The 17,185-nt window shown below is 39.1% G+C and overlaps 41 pseudogenes; all 41 read left to right on the top strand.

Annotated features, from left to right (window-relative positions):
• Nucleotides 1-160: 160 nt before the first annotated feature.
• LOC140572604 (5S ribosomal RNA) lies at nucleotides 161-279 on the top strand (annotated as a pseudogene).
• A 174-nt stretch (nucleotides 280-453) lies between these two features.
• LOC140566870 (5S ribosomal RNA) lies at nucleotides 454-572 on the top strand (annotated as a pseudogene).
• Nucleotides 573-757: 185 nt separating this feature from the next.
• LOC140572155 (5S ribosomal RNA) lies at nucleotides 758-876 on the top strand (annotated as a pseudogene).
• Nucleotides 877-1,061: 185 nt separating this feature from the next.
• LOC140567064 (5S ribosomal RNA) lies at nucleotides 1,062-1,179 on the top strand (annotated as a pseudogene).
• A 222-nt stretch (nucleotides 1,180-1,401) lies between these two features.
• LOC140572447 (5S ribosomal RNA) lies at nucleotides 1,402-1,520 on the top strand (annotated as a pseudogene).
• A 185-nt stretch (nucleotides 1,521-1,705) lies between these two features.
• On the top strand, nucleotides 1,706-1,824 carry LOC140571897 (5S ribosomal RNA; annotated as a pseudogene).
• Nucleotides 1,825-2,009: 185 nt separating this feature from the next.
• LOC140570916 (5S ribosomal RNA) lies at nucleotides 2,010-2,128 on the top strand (annotated as a pseudogene).
• A 185-nt stretch (nucleotides 2,129-2,313) lies between these two features.
• Nucleotides 2,314-2,432, top strand: LOC140566402 (5S ribosomal RNA; annotated as a pseudogene).
• Nucleotides 2,433-2,617: 185 nt separating this feature from the next.
• On the top strand, nucleotides 2,618-2,736 carry LOC140571896 (5S ribosomal RNA; annotated as a pseudogene).
• A 185-nt stretch (nucleotides 2,737-2,921) lies between these two features.
• On the top strand, nucleotides 2,922-3,040 carry LOC140570915 (5S ribosomal RNA; annotated as a pseudogene).
• A 185-nt stretch (nucleotides 3,041-3,225) lies between these two features.
• LOC140573380 (5S ribosomal RNA) lies at nucleotides 3,226-3,344 on the top strand (annotated as a pseudogene).
• Nucleotides 3,345-3,529: 185 nt separating this feature from the next.
• Nucleotides 3,530-3,648, top strand: LOC140567692 (5S ribosomal RNA; annotated as a pseudogene).
• Nucleotides 3,649-3,833: 185 nt separating this feature from the next.
• On the top strand, nucleotides 3,834-3,952 carry LOC140572617 (5S ribosomal RNA; annotated as a pseudogene).
• A 185-nt stretch (nucleotides 3,953-4,137) lies between these two features.
• LOC140568362 (5S ribosomal RNA) lies at nucleotides 4,138-4,256 on the top strand (annotated as a pseudogene).
• A 185-nt stretch (nucleotides 4,257-4,441) lies between these two features.
• LOC140570913 (5S ribosomal RNA) lies at nucleotides 4,442-4,560 on the top strand (annotated as a pseudogene).
• A 185-nt stretch (nucleotides 4,561-4,745) lies between these two features.
• Nucleotides 4,746-4,864, top strand: LOC140570911 (5S ribosomal RNA; annotated as a pseudogene).
• A 185-nt stretch (nucleotides 4,865-5,049) lies between these two features.
• On the top strand, nucleotides 5,050-5,168 carry LOC140568176 (5S ribosomal RNA; annotated as a pseudogene).
• Nucleotides 5,169-5,353: 185 nt separating this feature from the next.
• On the top strand, nucleotides 5,354-5,472 carry LOC140571895 (5S ribosomal RNA; annotated as a pseudogene).
• Nucleotides 5,473-5,657: 185 nt separating this feature from the next.
• On the top strand, nucleotides 5,658-5,776 carry LOC140570910 (5S ribosomal RNA; annotated as a pseudogene).
• A 185-nt stretch (nucleotides 5,777-5,961) lies between these two features.
• On the top strand, nucleotides 5,962-6,080 carry LOC140567422 (5S ribosomal RNA; annotated as a pseudogene).
• Nucleotides 6,081-6,265: 185 nt separating this feature from the next.
• On the top strand, nucleotides 6,266-6,384 carry LOC140573378 (5S ribosomal RNA; annotated as a pseudogene).
• A 185-nt stretch (nucleotides 6,385-6,569) lies between these two features.
• On the top strand, nucleotides 6,570-6,688 carry LOC140567691 (5S ribosomal RNA; annotated as a pseudogene).
• A 185-nt stretch (nucleotides 6,689-6,873) lies between these two features.
• Nucleotides 6,874-6,992, top strand: LOC140568360 (5S ribosomal RNA; annotated as a pseudogene).
• Nucleotides 6,993-7,177: 185 nt separating this feature from the next.
• Nucleotides 7,178-7,296, top strand: LOC140570247 (5S ribosomal RNA; annotated as a pseudogene).
• Nucleotides 7,297-7,481: 185 nt separating this feature from the next.
• LOC140573377 (5S ribosomal RNA) lies at nucleotides 7,482-7,600 on the top strand (annotated as a pseudogene).
• Nucleotides 7,601-7,785: 185 nt separating this feature from the next.
• Nucleotides 7,786-7,904, top strand: LOC140572737 (5S ribosomal RNA; annotated as a pseudogene).
• Nucleotides 7,905-8,089: 185 nt separating this feature from the next.
• On the top strand, nucleotides 8,090-8,208 carry LOC140572270 (5S ribosomal RNA; annotated as a pseudogene).
• A 4,768-nt stretch (nucleotides 8,209-12,976) lies between these two features.
• On the top strand, nucleotides 12,977-13,095 carry LOC140573208 (5S ribosomal RNA; annotated as a pseudogene).
• Nucleotides 13,096-13,317: 222 nt separating this feature from the next.
• On the top strand, nucleotides 13,318-13,436 carry LOC140573210 (5S ribosomal RNA; annotated as a pseudogene).
• A 185-nt stretch (nucleotides 13,437-13,621) lies between these two features.
• On the top strand, nucleotides 13,622-13,740 carry LOC140566657 (5S ribosomal RNA; annotated as a pseudogene).
• A 185-nt stretch (nucleotides 13,741-13,925) lies between these two features.
• Nucleotides 13,926-14,044, top strand: LOC140572616 (5S ribosomal RNA; annotated as a pseudogene).
• A 185-nt stretch (nucleotides 14,045-14,229) lies between these two features.
• LOC140566887 (5S ribosomal RNA) lies at nucleotides 14,230-14,348 on the top strand (annotated as a pseudogene).
• Nucleotides 14,349-14,533: 185 nt separating this feature from the next.
• Nucleotides 14,534-14,652, top strand: LOC140572119 (5S ribosomal RNA; annotated as a pseudogene).
• Nucleotides 14,653-14,837: 185 nt separating this feature from the next.
• LOC140566645 (5S ribosomal RNA) lies at nucleotides 14,838-14,956 on the top strand (annotated as a pseudogene).
• Nucleotides 14,957-15,141: 185 nt separating this feature from the next.
• On the top strand, nucleotides 15,142-15,260 carry LOC140567204 (5S ribosomal RNA; annotated as a pseudogene).
• Nucleotides 15,261-15,445: 185 nt separating this feature from the next.
• Nucleotides 15,446-15,564, top strand: LOC140571863 (5S ribosomal RNA; annotated as a pseudogene).
• A 185-nt stretch (nucleotides 15,565-15,749) lies between these two features.
• LOC140566886 (5S ribosomal RNA) lies at nucleotides 15,750-15,868 on the top strand (annotated as a pseudogene).
• Nucleotides 15,869-16,053: 185 nt separating this feature from the next.
• LOC140568587 (5S ribosomal RNA) lies at nucleotides 16,054-16,172 on the top strand (annotated as a pseudogene).
• Nucleotides 16,173-16,357: 185 nt separating this feature from the next.
• Nucleotides 16,358-16,476, top strand: LOC140572405 (5S ribosomal RNA; annotated as a pseudogene).
• A 222-nt stretch (nucleotides 16,477-16,698) lies between these two features.
• On the top strand, nucleotides 16,699-16,817 carry LOC140567921 (5S ribosomal RNA; annotated as a pseudogene).
• Nucleotides 16,818-17,002: 185 nt separating this feature from the next.
• On the top strand, nucleotides 17,003-17,121 carry LOC140566439 (5S ribosomal RNA; annotated as a pseudogene).
• Nucleotides 17,122-17,185: the final 64 nt, after the last annotated feature.

The raw sequence follows: 17,185 nt of genomic DNA, 5'->3' as shown, positions 1-17,185 counted from the left end.
TTGTAGTTGACACTCTTTTGTGTGGTAAATGTTGATGTGTTGAAATGGAATGCTTTGTGTTGTAAATGTTGATGTGTTGAAATGGAATGCTTTTGCTTGGTTTTGAACAAATATGGTCTTAGCTATGAAATTTGAATCCTCTAGTTTGCTAAGTGCTTGTGCTTACGGCCATTCCACCCTTAGAATCCCTGATCTTGTCTGATCTCAGAAACTACCTAGGGTTGGGCCTGGTTAGTACTTGAATGGGAGACTGTCTGGGAATACCAGGTGTTGTAAGCTTTTCCAATCCTGCAAACAATTAAAGCTTACATTTCCATGTTATTTACAAATTTGTGGTTGAAACTCTTTTGTGTTGTAAATATTGATGTGTTGAAATGGAATGCTTTTGCTTGGTTTTGAACAAATATGGTCTTAGCTATGAAATTTGAATCCTCTAGTTTGCTAGGTGCTTCTGCTTACGGCCATTCCACACTCAGAATGCCTGATCTTATCTGATCTCAGAAGATACCTAGGGTTGGGCCTGGTTAGTACTTGAATGGGAGACTGTCTGGGAATACCAGGTGTTGTAAGCTTTTCCAATCCTGCAAACAATTAAAGCTTACATTTCCATGTTATTTACATCTTTTGCACAAATTTGTAGTTGAAACTCATTTGTGTTGTAAATGTTGATGTGTTGAAATGGAATGCTTTTGCTTGGTTTTGAACAAATATGGTCTTAGCTATGAAATTTGAATCCTCTAGTTTGCTAAGAGTTTCTGCTTACGGCCATTCCACCCTTAGAATGCCTGATCTTGTCTGATCTCAGAAGCTACCTAGGGTTGGGCCTGGTTAGTACTTGAATGGGAGACTGTCTGGGAATACCAGGTGTTGTAAGCTTTTCCAATCCTGCAAACAATTAAAGATTACACTTCCATGTTATTTATATCTTTTGCACTTATTTGTAGTTGACACTCTTTTGTGTTGTAAATGTTATTGTGTTGAAATGGAATGCTTTTGCTTGGTTTTGAACAAATATGGTCTTAGCTATGAAATTTGAATCCTCTAGTTTGCAAAGTCCTTCTGCTTACGGCTTTCCACCCTTAGAATGCCTGATCTCGTCTGATCTCAGAAGCTACCTAGGGTTGGGCCTGGTTAGTACTTGAATGGGAGACTGTCTGGGAATACCAGGTGTTGTAAGCTTTTCCAATCCTGCAAACAATTAAAGCTTACATTTCCATGTTATTTACATCTTTTGCACAAATTTGTAGTTGAAACTCTTTTGTGTTGTAAATGTTGATGTGTTGAAATGGAATGCTTTGTGTTGTAAATGTTGATGTGTTGAAATGGAATGCTTTTGCTTGGTTTTGAACAAATATGGTCTTAGCTATGAAATTTGAATCCTCTAGTTTTCAAGGTGCTTCTGCTTGCGGCCATTCCACCCTTAGAATGCCTGAGCTCGTCTGATCTCAGAAGCTACATAGGGTTGGGCCTGGTTAGTACTTGAATGGGAGACTGTCTGGGAATACCAGGTGTTGTAAGCTTTTCCAATCCTGCAAACAATTAAAGCTTACATTTCCATGTTATTTACATCTTTTGCACAAATTTGTAGTTGAAACTCTTTTGTGTTGTAAATGTTGATGTGTTGAAATGGAATGCTTTTGCTTGGTTTTGAACAAATATGGTCTTAGCTATGAAATTTGAATCCTCTAGTTTCCTAGGTCCTTCTGCTTACGGCCATTCCACCCTTAGAATGCCTGATCTCGTCTGATCTCAGAAACTACCTAGGGTTGGGCCTGCTTAGTACTTGAATGGGAGACTGTCTGGGAATACCAGGTGTTGTAAGCTTTTCCAATCCTGCAAACAATTAAAGCTTACATTTCCATGTTATTTACAACTTTTGCACAAATTTGTAGTTGAAACTCTTTTCTGTTGTAAATGTTGATGTGTTGAAATGGAATGCTTTTGCTTGGTTTTGAACAAATATGGTCTTAGCTATGAAATTTGAATCCTCTAGTTTGCAAGGTGCTTCTGCTTGCGGCCATTCCACCCTTAGAATGCCTGATCTCGTCTGATCTCAGAAGCTACCTAGGGTTGGGCCTGGTTAGTACTTGAATGGGAGACTGTCTGGGAATACCAGGTGTTGTAAGCTTTTCCAATCCTGCAAACAATTAAAGCTTACATTTCCATGTTATTTACATCTTTTGCACAAATTTGTAGTTGAAACTCTTTTGTGTTGTAAATGTTGATGTGTTGAAATGGAATGCTTTTGCTTGGTTTTGAACAAATATGGTCTTAGCTATGAAATTTGAATCCTCTAGTTTGCAAGGTGCTTCTGCTTGCGGCCATTCCACCCTTAGAATGCCTGATCTCGTCTGATCTCAGAAGCTACCTAGGGTTGGGCCTGGTTAGTACTTGAATGGGAGACTGTCTGGGAATACCAGGTGTTTTAAGCTTTTCCAATCCTGCAAACAATTAAAGCTTACATTTCCATGTTATTTACATCTTTTGCACAAATTTGTAGTTGAAACTCTTTTGTGTTGTAAATGTTGATGTGTTGAAATGGAATGCTTTTGCTTGGTTTTGAACAAATATGGTCTTAGCTATGAAATTTGAATCCTCTAGTTTCCTAGGTCCTTCTGCTTACGGCCATTCCACCCTTAGAATGCCTGATCTCGTCTGATCTCAGAAACTACCTAGGGTTGGGCCTGCTTAGTACTTGAATGGGAGACTGTCTGGGAATACCAGGTGTTGTAAGCTTTTCCAATCCTGCAAACAATTAAAGCTTACATTTCCATGTTATTTACATCTTTTGCACAAATTTGTAGTTGAAACTCTTTTCTGTTGTAAATGTTGATGTGTTGAAATGGAATGCTTTTGCTTGGTTTTGAACAAATATGGTCTTAGCTATGAAATTTGAATCCTCTAGTTTGCAAGGTGCTTCTGCTTGCGGCCATTCCACCCTTAGAATGCCTGATCTCGTCTGATCTCAGAAGCTACCTAGGGTTGGGCCTGGTTAGTACTTGAATGGGAGACTGTCTGGGAATACCAGGTGTTGTAAGCTTTTCCAATCCTGCAAACAATTAAAGCTTACATTTCCATGTTATTTACATCTTTTGCACAAATTTGTAGTTGAAACTCTTTTGTGTTGTAAATGTTGATGTGTTGAAATGGAATGCTTTTGCTTGGTTTTGAACAAATATGGTCTTAGCTATGAAATTTGAATCCTCTAGTTTTCAAGGTGCTTCTGCTTGCGGCCATTCCACCCTTAGAATGCCTGATCTCGTCTGATCTCAGAAGCTACCTAGGGTTGGGCCTGGTTAGTACTTGAATGGGAGACTGTCTGGGAATACCAAGTGTTGTAAGCTTTTCCAATCCTGCAAACAATTAAAGCTTACATTTCCATGTTATTTACATCTTTTGCACAAATTTGTAGTTGAAACTCTTTTGTGTTGTAAATGTTGATGTGTTGAAATGGAATGCTTTTGCTTGGTTTTGAACAAATATGGTCTTAGCTATGAAATTTGAATCCTCTAGTTTGCAAGGTGCTTCTGCTTACGTCCATTCCACCCTTAGAATCCTTGATCTTGTCTGATCTCAGAAACTACCTCGGGTTGGGCCTGGTTAGTACTTGAATGGGAGACTGTCTGGGAATACCAGGTGTTGTAAGCTTTTCCAATCCTGCAAACAATTAAAGCTTACATTTCCATGTTATTTACATCTTTTGCACAAATTTGTAGTTGAAACTCTTTTGTGTTGTAAATGTTGATGTGTTGAAATGGAATGCTTTTGCTTGGTTTTGAACAAATATGGTCTTAGCTATGAAATTTGAATCCTCTAGTTTGCAAGGTGCTTCTGCTTACGGCCATCCCACCCTTAGAATGCCCGATCTCGTCTGATCTCAGAAGCTACCTAGGGTTGGGCCTGGTTAGTACTTGAATGGGAGACTGTCTGGGAAAACCAGGTGTTGTAAGCTTTTCCAATCCTGCAAACAATTAAAGCTTACATTTCCATGTTATTTACATCTTTTGCACAAATTTGTAGTTGAAACTCTTTTGTGTTGTAAATGTTGATGTGTTGAAATGGAATGCTTTTGCTTGGTTTTGAACAAATATGGTCTTAGCTATGAAATTTGAATCCTCTAGTTTGCAAGGTGCTTCTGCTTATGGCCATTCCACCCTTAGAATGCATGATCTTGTCTGATCTCAGAAGCTACCTAGGCTTGGACCTGGTTAGTACTTGAATGGGAGACTGTCTGGGAATACCAGGTGTTGTAAGCTTTTCCAATCCTGCAAACAATTAAAGCTTACATTTCCATGTTATTTACATCTTTTGCACAAATTTGTAGTTGAAACTCTTTTGTGTTGCAAATGTTGATGTGTTGAAATGGAATGCTTTTGCTTGGTTTTGAACAAATATGGTCTTACCTATGAAATTTGAATCCTCTAGTTTGCAAGGTCCTTCTGCTTGCGGCCATTCCACCCTTAGAATGCCTGATCTCGTCTGATCTCAGAAGCTACCTAGGGTTGGGCCTGGTTAGTACTTGAATGGGAGACTGTCTGGGAATACCAGGTGTTGTAAGCTTTTCCAATCCTGCAAACAATTAAAGCTTACATTTCCATGTTATTTACATCTTTTGCACAAATTTGTAGTTGAAACTCTTTTGTGTTGTAAATGTTGATGTGTTGAAATGGAATGCTTTTGCTTGGTTTTGAACAAATATGGTCTTAGCTATGAAATTTGAATCCTCTAGTTTGCAAGGTGCTTCTGCTTGCGGCCATTCCACCCTTAGAATGCCTGATCTCGTCTGATCTCAGAAGCTACCTAGGGTTGGGCCTGGTTAGTACTTGAATGGGAGACTGTCTGGGAATACCAGGTGTTGTAAGCTTTTCCAATCCTGCAAACAATTAAAGCTTACATTTCCATGTTATTTACATCTTTTGCACAAATTTGTAGTTGAAACTCTTTTGTGTTGTAAATGTTGATGTGTTGAAATGGAATGCTTTTGCTTGGTTTTGAACAAATATGGTCTTAGCTATAAAATTTGAATCCTCTAGTTTGCTAGGTGCTTCTGCTTACGGCCATTCCACCCTTAGAATGCCTGATCTCGTCTGATCTCAGAAGCTACCTAGGGTTGGGACTGGTTAGTATTTGAATGGGAGACTGTCTGGGAATACCAGGTGTTTTAAGCTTTTCCAATCCTGCAAACAATTAAAGCTTACATTTCCATGTTATTTACATCTTTTGCACAAATTTGTAGTTGAAACTCTTTTGTGTTGTAAATGTTGATGTGTTGAAATGGAATGCTTTTGCTTGGTTTTGAACAAATATGGTCTTAGCTATGAAATTTGAATCCTCTAGTTTCCTAGGTCCTTCTGCTTACGGCCATTCCACCCTTAGAATGCCTGATCTCGTCTGATCTCAGAAACTACCTAGGGTTGGGCCTGCTTAGTACTTGAATGGGAGACTGTCTGGGAATACCAGGTGTTGTAAGCTTTTCCAATCCTGCAAACAATTAAAGCTTACATTTCCATGTTATTTACATCTTTTGCACAAATTTGTAGTTGAAACTCTTTTCTGTTGTAAATGTTGATGTGTTGAAATGGAATGCTTTTGCTTGGTTTTGAACAAATATGGTCTTAGCTATGAAATTTGAATCCTCTAGTTTGCAAGGTGCTTCTGCTTGCGGCCATTCCACCCTTAGAATGCCTGATCTCGTCTGATCTCAGAAGCTACCTAGGGTTGGGCCTGGTTAGTACTTGAATGGGAGACTGTCTGGGAATACCAGGTGTTGTAAGCTTTTCCAATCCTGCAAACAATTAAAGCTTACATTTCCATGTTATTTACATCTTTTGCACAAATTTGTAGTTGAAACTCTTTTGTGTTGTAAATGTTGATGTGTTGAAATGGAATGCTTTTGCTTGGTTTTGAACAAATATGGTCTTAGCTATGAAATTTGAATCCTCTAGTTTGCAAGGTGCTTCTGCTTGCGGCCATTCCACCCTTAGAATGCCTGATCTCGTCTGATCTCAGAAGCTACCTAGGGTTGGGCCTGGTTAGTATTTGAATGGGAGACTGTCTGGGAATACCAGGTGTTTTAAGCTTTTCCAATCCTGCAAACAATTAAAGCTTACATTTCCATGTTATTTACATCTTTTGCACAAATTTGTAGTTGAAACTCTTTTGTGTTGTAAATGTTGATGTGTTGAAATGGAATGCTTTTGCTTGGTTTTGAACAAATATGGTCTTAGCTATGAAATTTGAATCCTCTAGTTTTCAAGGTGCTTCTGCTTGCGGCCATTCCACCCTTAGAATGCCTGATCTCGTCTGATCTCAGAAGCTACCTAGGGTTGGGCCTGGTTAGTACTTGAATGGGAGACTGTCTGGGAATACCAAGTGTTGTAAGCTTTTCCAATCCTGCAAACAATTAAAGCTTACATTTCCATGTTATTTACATCTTTTGCACAAATTTGTAGTTGAAACTCTTTTGTGTTGTAAATGTTGATGTGTTGAAATGGAATGCTTTTGCTTGGTTTTGAACAAATATGGTCTTAGCTATGAAATTTGAATCCTCTAGTTTGCAAGGTGCTTCTGCTTACGTCCATTCCACCCTTAGAATCCTTGATCTTGTCTGATCTCAGAAACTACCTCGGGTTGGGCCTGGTTAGTACTTGAATGGGAGACTGTCTGGGAATACCAGGTGTTGTAAGCTTTTCCAATCCTGCAAACAATTAAAGCTTACATTTCCATGTTATTTACATCTTTTGCACAAATTTGTAGTTGAAACTCTTTTGTGTTGTAAATGTTGATGTGTTGAAATGGAATGCTTTTGCTTGGTTTTGAACAAATATGGTCTTAGCTATGAAATTTGAATCCTCTAGTTTGCAAGGTGCTTCTGCTTATGGCCATTCCACCCTTAGAATGCATGATCTTGTCTGATCTCAGAAGCTACCTAGGCTTGGACCTGGTTAGTACTTGAATGGGAGACTGTCTGGGAATACCAGGTGTTGTAAGCTTTTCCAATCCTGCAAACAATTAAAGCTTACATTTCCATGTTATTTACATCTTTTGCACAAATTTGTAGTTGAAACTCTTTTGTGTTGCAAATGTTGATGTGTTGAAATGGAATGCTTTTGCTTGGTTTTGAACAAATATGGTCTTACCTATGAAATTTGAATCCTCTAGTTTGCAAGGTCCTTCTGCTTGCGGCCATTCCACCCTTAGAATGCCTGATCTCGTCTGATCTCAGAAACTACCTAGGGTTGGGCCTGGTTAGTACTTGAATGGGAGACTGTCTGGGAATACCAGGTGTTGTAAGCCTTTCCAATCCTGCAAACAATTAAAGCTTACATTTCCATGTTATTTACATCTTTTGCACAAATTTGTAGTTGAAACTCTTTTGTGTTGTAAATGTTGATGTGTTGAAATGGAATGCTTTTGCTTGGTTTTGAACAAATATGGTCTTAGCTATGAAATTTGAATCCTCTAGTTTTCAAGGTGCTTCTGCTTGCGGCCATTCCACCCTTAGAATGCCTGATCTCGTCTGATCTCAGAAGCTACCTAGGGTTGGGCCTGGTTAGTACTTGAATGGGAGACTGTCTGGGAATACCAAGTGTTGTAAGCTTTTCCAATCCTGCAAACAATTAAAGCTTACATTTCCATGTTATTTACATCTTTTGCACAAATTTGTAGTTGAAACTCTTTTGTATTGTAAATGTTGATGTGTTGAAATGGAATGCTTTTGCTTGGTTTTGAACAAATATGGTCTTAGCTATGAAATTTGAATCCTCTAGTTTGCAAGGTGCTTTTGCTTAAGGCCATTCCACCCTTAGAATGCCTGATCTCGTCTGATCTCAGAAGCTACTTAGGGTTGGGCCTGGTTAGTACTTGAATGGGAGACTGTCTGGGAATACCAGGTGTTGTAAGCTTTTCCAATCCTGCAAACAATTAAAGCTTACATTTCCATGTTATTTACATCTTTTGCACAAATTTGTAGTTGAAACTCTTTTGTGTTGTAAATGTTATTTTGTTGAAATGGAATGCTTTTGCTTGGTTTTCAACAAATATGGTCTTAGCTATGAAATTTGAATCCTCTAGTTTGCAAGGTATTTCTGCTTACGACCATTCCACCCTTAGAATGCCTGATCTCGTCTGATCTCAGAAGCTACCTAGGGTTGGGCACGGTTAGTACTTGAATGGGAGACTGTCTGGGAAAACCAGGTGTTGTAAGCTTTTTCAATCCTGCAAACAATTAAAGCTTACATTTCCATGTTATTTACATCTTTTGCACAAATTTGTAGTTGAAACTCTTTTGTGTTGTAAATATTGATGTGTTGAAATGGAATGCTTTTGCTTGGTTTTGAACAAATATGGTCTTAGCTATGAAATTTGAATCCTCTAGTTTGCTATGTGCTTCTGCTTACGGCCATTCCACACTCAGAATGCCTGATCTCGTCTGATCTCAGAAGATACCTAGGGTTGGGCCTGGTTAGTACTTGAATGGGAGACTGTCTGGGATGTTAGAAATCCGGCGTTCAGGAGTCAGGAGACTGGATCTTCAGTGTTGATGAGTTTATTGGTACACACAGAGATGTACAACTCGATCGGTCACGGTCAACCCAGTCTGATTAGGGGTATTTTGAGAGGGCCTTATATACATTGGAAATTGTGGGAGGAGAAAGGTTGATGAAGAGGAGTTTAAGGAGGGGTAGAAGGGGGATGAAGGATAAACCACATGAAAGTAATGTTAGAAAAGACCATATTTTCTCTCAATTCCCCCTTTGATTCTCCCTCATGGAGAATCACAAAACAATATTAAGACTAAGTACAATACATATGTACAATAAGAAGTCGAAAACAAAAACAAACAAAATAAACAAAATAAAAGGCAATAACTATACAAAAACAGGGCAGTGCCTATTTCTATATTATTATGCTAAAGAATGTCACATTGAAGTTGTCCATGGCTGCAACTTCCTGAAAAATACCATAGAGAGTTTTTTTCTGTGTCTGTGAGCAGTCACAGTGTGTGTCCAAGTTATGTTTGTGAACATCAGCCGATGGTAGATCATCCAAGTAGTCCAGTGGTCAGTTGGTTCTTCGAGTCTGAAGCTTGGGTGCAATGTGTAAACTATTCTTGCCATTCTCAATGAACAGGAGCACTGTCTGGCTCCAACTGATCTGTAACACAGAAGTAACATTGCGCAGTAAACTGTTCATTGTTGTTGGGAATTTTTTACCATTAGTATACCTGCTCATCCCCACTATCTGTCCCTCAGAGGAGGCTGCTATGGTAATGCATAGTGTGTTAAAAGTCTTCACCAAAGGGTTGGCCCCTATGGCATAAAAACCATAGTTCTTCCCTGAGGCTCTGTGCATTACCCACCTCTTCTCTTTACTGACCCTATTATTTCGTTCTGATGAGCAGATACAACCTTACAGTAAGAAACATGAATAACTGTTTCCTTTACATTTCACTGCTGAATCAGTGATTAGCATAACCTGAAATGGGCCACCCCATCTAAGTTCTAAGGACTGTTCGTCACTGTTTCCTCACCAAGATCCATTGACCTTTCAGCAAGTAGCACAGTTTTGGCTAACTAATCTTGTTAGTTATATGAACTTAGCATTCCTCAAACGTGTGAAAACATTTTTGCTACACTACTGTAACCAGGTAGTGTGATGCTAGTGTCACATCATCTGGAGACCTTTTCACACCATTATTTAGCCATATCTATTATTTCACAGATCAGTGGTTCACTCTAGTGTTCACTCTAAATGTACAATAGGGCCATGTTGCCCAGGGTTATCTTTAAGCAGATCGTATAGTGTTTTTTTTTTTTAAATGTAGCATTACTTACAAGGCCTAAGAAAGCTTGGCAATTAGTGCACTGTGCTTGGCAGTGGCATTGCGATAACTGCAGCTTCTCTACAAGGCACAATTCCTCTAGAACCCTGGGTAACAAATTGTCCAGAGTGTGTACACCATCACACCACAACTGAACTGCTTCAGGACTGACCTTATGTCCCTTGCTTACATAAAAAAACAGTAAAAAAGAATCAATAAGTGCATTTATGCATTTGATATGCATTTTCTCATTCACACTACTTGGGTGTCATTAACATGATACAGTAAGTATGGTGAGTTCAATTCTGTGGACTGTTTAGTTTAAACCACAGCAGGAGGAACTGTTGATGTCCCTATGACTCTCTGTATTCCATTGAATATCAGAAACAACTGCTCTGTGACTCCCTGCAAGGTCCTTAACGTCAAAGACAATTGCTCTTGTGAAATCCCTGCTGGGCTTCCCTGTGAAAACCCCCCAGAATAATTTCCCACTAGGTTGTCTCTCAACCTTGCACCCTTATTGTGGCTATCTGCCCGCTTTTTGCGACATACTCTAGAAAAGTGACCAATTTGATGACAGTAATGACACTGTTTCTTCTTATTAGAGAACCTCTTGCTTGCATCTGAGTTAGAGCTAGTCTCTGTGAGGACATGGATTGATGCTGGAACATGGCATGGTTCTAGATCAATGTCCAATCGGTCAAGTTCATTCTTAAGGTCACTCCACTTAGTTTGCCGCCAATTTGGAACAGCAGTCACCAGAGCTTGTTTTAGATCTGTCCGTAGTGACTCAACCAGCTGTCCAAAATGGGGACCATCAGTTGTACTGTCAATGTTATCACCATTGTATTGATGAATACCTGAGTGACACAAAAAGACTCTTTCAAACCTCTCACAGAAGTCTGCTGCAGACTCTCCCTTTCTTTGTCTACATTTGGTTATCTGTGTCCAGTCAGTTGTTTTATGGCATTGACAGCTAATCCAATCATTGAATGCTTTCCATCCCCCTTCAAGGTTCTGGCCATTGTTACCCATAGCATTTAACACCTTTTTAGCAAGCTGTCTACTGTCTGCAACGTTAAGTACCTGGCTTGCTATAGCTACAGCATCATTGGGGTGCAAAGAGTAGAGATTCCTTTTCTTATGCATGAGGTCAATGAAATCAAGCCCCATTTTCCTTGGATGCTTAAACTCCTTAGACAACTTGTCCAAAGTATCTGCATCTAAAGGAACATGACCAATTTCTACACTGGTTTCAGTACCTCGGCATTTTGCGTGATTAAGTACTTCAGAAGATACAATGGTTACAGGTCTCATCTGAACTCGCCTTGCACTAGCATGTTCAGAACCCTCGTCAGAGGATGAAGATTCTGATCCATCAGAATGAACAGTCTCATTGCCTTTGTCGTTTACAGATAATTCAGGATACAGCCTTACTGTTACTTGAGAATCTCCATCCTCTGTGTAACATGGCTGACCTGCTGGAGGGGCAACAGAAGGACACTGGCACCTTGATTTAGTTTTACAACTAGCATGCTGCTGTTCAACTTCTGACAGGTTTTGCTGAAGTGTCTTACATGTTCTTTTGGCATTTATGGTAGCTGTTTTATGCCGTCTGCATTCACTAATTAGTTCTAAGATCTTTCCCTGAGCTTCCTTTAACTCATCTTCCATATACTTTAACTTGCATTTCCAATATTGCTTAATTACAAAAAGACACTTCTTCACTGAGTCATGCTTAAGGCCATAACCTAAAGCTACCTTACACTCAGCAAAAGTCCATTCTCTATCAGCAGAGAAACCTTTGGATGAAAAGTACTGAGTTATCTTTTGCTCATTAATCTGTTTTTTCACTATGCCATTGATTACCTTTTCAAAATCAGAATCAGTCCACTGAGGCATTTCAGTCCCTCCCTTAACTAAGGTGCTGCTTTTATAGTTAAGAGGCTTCCATGAGTCTTTACCAAGATTCTGAGTATGTTGGCCTTTTCTGGACATAGTGAGGAAACAGGAGAACAAAACCAAGTTTTCTTCTTATTAACTACAGAAGAACAAAAACACAACTCATCAGTAACAAACAAACCTCTCTCTGTTCAGAGAGGATTCTGGTTACAAACGTTACGTTTAACAGTAACAAAACAAACTTCTCTCCTTTAGAGAGGATAACAGCCACAAAACACTAGGTTTCTATCAGTGACAAACAACAAACTTCCCTCAGAAATAGAGAGGATAACAGCCACAAAACACTAGGTTTCTATCAGTGACAAACAACAAACTTCCCTCAGAAATAGAGAGGATAACAGCCACAAAACACTAGGTTTCTATCAGTGACAAAAAACCAAACTTCCCTCAAAAAAACAGAGAGGATAACAGCCACAAAACACTAGGTTTCTATCAGTGACAAACAACCAAACTTCCCTCCAAAACAGAGAGGATAACAGCCACAAAACACTAGGTTTTTATCAGTGACAAACAACCAAACTTCCCTCAAACAGAGAGGATAACAGCCACAAAACACTAAGTTTCTATCAGTGACAAACAACAAAACTTCTCTTCTTTCAGAGAGGCTAACAATTACTGACTCCTCTGTCTTAGGAAACCAGAATTTCTCTTCGATTCGAAATGGCGTTTACTCACCAAGAAGGTTTCAGTAGGCCATCCGGGTCACGGCACCACATTGTTAGAAATCCGGCGTCCAGGAGACAGATTCAGGAGTCAGGAGACTGGATCTTCAGTGTTGATGAGTTTATTGGTACACACAGAGATGTACAACTCGATCGGTCACGGTCAACCCAGTCTGATTAGGGGTATTTTGAGAGGGCCTTATATACATTGGAAATTGTGGGAGGAGAAAGGTTGATGAAGAGGAGTTTAAGGAGGGGTAGAAGGGGGATGAAGGATAAACCACATGAAAGTAATGTTAGAAAAGACCATATTTTCTCTCAGGGAATACCAGGTGTTGTAAGCTTTTCCAATCCTGCAAACAATTAAAGCTTACATTTACATGTTATTTACATCTTTTGCACAAATTTGTAGTTGAAATTCTTTTGTGTTGTAAATATTGATGTGTTGAAATGGAATGCTTTTGCTTGGTTTTGAACAAATATGGTCTTAGCTATGCAATTTGAATCCTCTCGTTTGCTATGTGCTTCTGCTTACGGCCATTCCACACTCAGAATGCCTGATCTCGTCTGATCTCAGAAGATACCTAGGGTTGGGCCTGGTTAGTACTTGAATGGGAGACTGTCTGGGAATACCAGGTGTTGTAAGCTTTTCCAATCCTGCAAACAATTAAAGCTTACATTTCCATGTTATTTATATCTTTTGCGCTTATTTGTAGTTGACACTCTTTTGTGTGGTAAATGTTGATGTGTTGAAATGGAATGCTTTGTGTTGTAAATGTTGATGTGTTGAAATGGAATGCTTTTGCTTGGTTTTGAACAAATATGGTCTTAGCTATGAAATTTGAATCCTCTAGTTTGCAAGGTGCTTCTGCTTACGGCCATTCCACCCTTAGAATGCCTGATCTCGTCTGATCTCAGAAGCTACCTAGGGTTGGGCACGGTTAGTACTTGAATGGGAGACTGTCTGGGAAAACCAGGTGTTGTAAGCTTTTCCAATCCTGCAAACAATTAAAGCTTACATTTCCATGTTATTTACATCTTTTGCACAAATTTGTAGTTGAAACTCTTTTGTGTTGTAAATGTTGATGTGTTGAAATGGAATGCTTTTGCTTGGTTTTGAACAAATATGGTCTTAGCTATGAAATTTGAATCCTCTAGTTTCCTAGGTCCTTCTGCTTACGGCCATTCCACCCTTAGAATGCCTGATCTCGTCTGATCTCAGAAACTACCTAGGGTTGGGCCTGGTTAGTACTTGAATGGGAGACTGTCTGGGAATACCAGGTGTTGTAAGCTTTTCCAATCCTGCAAACAATTAAAGCTTACATTTCCATGTTATTTACATCTTTTGCACAAATTTGTAGTTGAAACTCTTTTGTGTTGTAAATGTTGATGTGTTGAAATGGAATGCTTTTGCTTGGTTTTGAACAAATATGGTCTTAGCTATGAAATTTGAATCCTCTAGTTTGCAAGGTGCTTCTGCTTACGGCCATCCCACCCTTAGAATGCCCGATCTCGTCTGATCTCAGAAGCTACCTAGGGTTGGGCCTGGTTAGTACTTGAATGGGAGACTGTCTGGGAAAACCAGGTGTTGTAAGCTTTTCCAATCCTGCAAACAATTAAAGCTTACATTTCCATGTTATTTACATCTTTTGCACAAATTTGTAGTTGAAACTCTTTTGTGTTGTAAATGTTGATGTGTTGAAATGGAATGCTTTTGCTTGGTTTTGAACAAATATGGTCTTAGCTATAAAATTTGAATCCTCTAGTTTGCTAGGTGCTTCTGCTTACGGCCATTCCACCCTTAGAATGCCTGATCTCGTCTGATCTCAGAAGCTACCTAGGGTTGGGCCTGGTTAGTATTTGAATGGGAGACTGTCTGGGAATACCAGGTGTTTTAAGCTTTTCCAATCCTGCAAACAATTAAAGCTTACATTTCCATGTTATTTACATCTTTTGCACAAATTTGTAGTTGAAACTCTTTTGTGTTGTAAATGTTGATGTGTTGAAATGGAATGCTTTTGCTTGGTTTTGAACAAATATGGTCTTAGCTATGAAATTTGAATCCTCTAGTTTCCAAGTTCCTTCTGCTTACGGCCATTCCACCCTTAGAATGCCTGATCTCGTCTGATATCAGAAACTACCTAGGGTTGGGCCTGGTTAGTACTTGAATGGGAGACTGTCTGGGAATACCAGGTGTTGTAAGCTTTTCCAATCCTGCAAACAATTAAAGCTTACATTTCCATGTTATTTACATCTTTTGCACAAATTTGTAGTTGAAACTCTTTTGTGTTGTAAATGTTGATGTGTTGAAATGGAATGCTTTTGCTTGGTTTTGAACAAATATGGTCTTAGCTATGAAATTTGAATCCTCTAGTTTCCAAGTTCCTTCTGCTTACGGCCATTCCACCCTTAGAATGCCTGATCTCGTCTGATCTCAGAAACTACCTAGGGTTGGGCCTGGTTAGTACTTGAATGGGAGACTGTCTGGGAATACCAGGTGTTGTAAGCTTTTCCAATCCTGCAAACAATTAAAGCTTACATTTCCATGTTATTTACATCTTTTGCACAAATTTGTAGTTGAAACTCTTTTGTGTTGTAAATGTTGATGTGTTGAAATGGAATGCTTTTGCTTGGTTTTGAACAAATATGGTCTTAGCTATGAAATTTGAATCCTCTAGTTTGCTATGTGCTTCTGCTTACGGCCATTCCACACTCAGAATGCCTGATCTCGTCTGATCTCAGAAGATACCTAGGGTTGGGCCCGGTTAGTACTTGAATGGGAGCCTGTCTGGGAAAACCAGGTGTTGTAAGCTTTTCCAATCCTGCAAACAATTAAAGCTTACATTTCCATGTTATTTACATCTTTTGCACAAATTTGTAGTTGAAACTCTTTTGTGTTGTAAATGTTGATGTGTTGAAATGGAATGCTTTTGCTTGGTTTTGAACAAATATGGTCTTAGCTATGAAATTTGAATCCTCTAGTTTGCAAGGTGCTTCTGCTTACGGCCATTCCACCCTTAGAATGCCTGATCTCGTCTGATCTCAGAAGCTACCAAGGGTTGGGCCTGGTTAGTACTTGAATGGGAGACTGTCTGGGAAAACCAGGTGTTGTAAGCTTTTCCAATCCTGCAAACAATTAAAGCTTACATTTCCATGTTATTTACATCTTTTGCACAAATTTGTAGTTGAAACTCTTTTGTGTTGTAAATGTTGATGTGTTGAAATGGAATGCTTTTGCTTGGTTTTGAACAAATATGGTCTTAGCTATAAAATTTGAATCCTCTAGTTTGCTAGGTGCTTCTGCTTACGGCCATTCCACCCTTAGAATGCCTGATCTCGTCTGATCTCAGAAGCTACCTAGGGTTGGGCCTGGTTAGTATTTGAATGGGAGACTGTCTGGGAATACCAGGTGTTTTAAGCTTTTCCAATCCTGCAATCAATTAAAGCTTACATTTCCATGTTATTTACATCTTTTGCACAAATTTGTAGTTGAAACTCTTTTGTGTTGTAAATGTTGATGTGTTGAAATGGAATGCTTTTGCTTGGTTTTGAACAAATATGGTCTTAGCTATGAAATTTGAATCCTCTAGTTTGCAAGGTCCTTCTGCTTACGGCCATTCCACCCTTAGAATGCCTGATCTCGTCTGATCTCAGAAGCTACCTAGGGTTGGGCCTGGTTAGTACTTGAATGGGAGACTGTCTGGGAATACCAGGTGTTGTAAGCTTTTCCAATCCTGCAAACAATTAAAGCTTACATTTCCATGTTATTTATATCTTTTACACAAATTTGTAGTTGAAACTCTTTTGTGTTGTAAATGTTGATGTGTTGAAATGGAATGCTTTTGCTTGGTTTTGAACAAATATGGTCTTAGCTATGAAATTTGAATCCTCTAGTTTGCAAGGTGCTTCTGCTTACGGCAATTCCACCCTTAGGATGCCTGATCTCGTCTGATCTCAGAAGCTATCTAGGGTTGGGCCTGGTTAGTACTTGAATGGGAGACTGTCTGGGAATACCAGGTGTTGTAAGCTTTTCCAATCCTGCAAACAATTAAAGCTTACATTTCCATGTTATTTACATCTTTTGCACAAATTTGTAGTTGACACTCTTTTGTGTGGTAAATGTTGATGTGTTGAAATGGAATGCTTTTTGTTGTAAATGGTGATGTGTTGAAATAGAATGCTTTTTCTTGTTTTTGAACAAATATGGTTTTAACTATAAAATTTGAATCCTCTATTTTGCAAGGTGCTTCTGCTTAAGGCCATTCCACCCTTAGAATGCCTGATCTCGTCTGATCTCAGAAGCTACGTACGGTTGGGCCTGGTTAGTACTTGAATGGGAGACTGTCTGGGAATACCAGGTGTTGTTACCTTTTCTAATCCTGCAAACAATTAAAGCTTACATTTCCATGTTATTTACATGTTTTGCACAAATTTGTAGTTGAAACTCTATTGTGTTGTAAATGTTGATGTGTTGAAATGGAATGCTTTTGCTTGGCTTTGAACAAATATGGTCTTAGCTATGAAATTTGAATCCTCTAGTTTGCAAGGTGCTTCTGCTTACGGCCATTCCACCCTTAGAATGCCTGATCTCGTCTGATCTCAGAAGCTACGTACGGTTGGGCCTGTTTAGTCCTTGAATGGGAGACTGTCTGGGAATACCAGGTGTTGTAAGCTTTTCCAATCCTGCAAACAATTAAAGCTTACATTTCCATGTTATTTACATCTTTTGCACAAATTT

This window comes from Salminus brasiliensis, chromosome 11 (genome assembly GCF_030463535.1).
Source record: "Salminus brasiliensis chromosome 11, fSalBra1.hap2, whole genome shotgun sequence".
In the NCBI taxonomy this organism is placed as follows: Eukaryota; Metazoa; Chordata; class Actinopteri; order Characiformes; family Bryconidae; genus Salminus; species Salminus brasiliensis.
The sequence above is the reverse complement of the archived record's forward strand: the minus strand, read 5'-3'. Positions and strand labels throughout refer to the sequence as shown.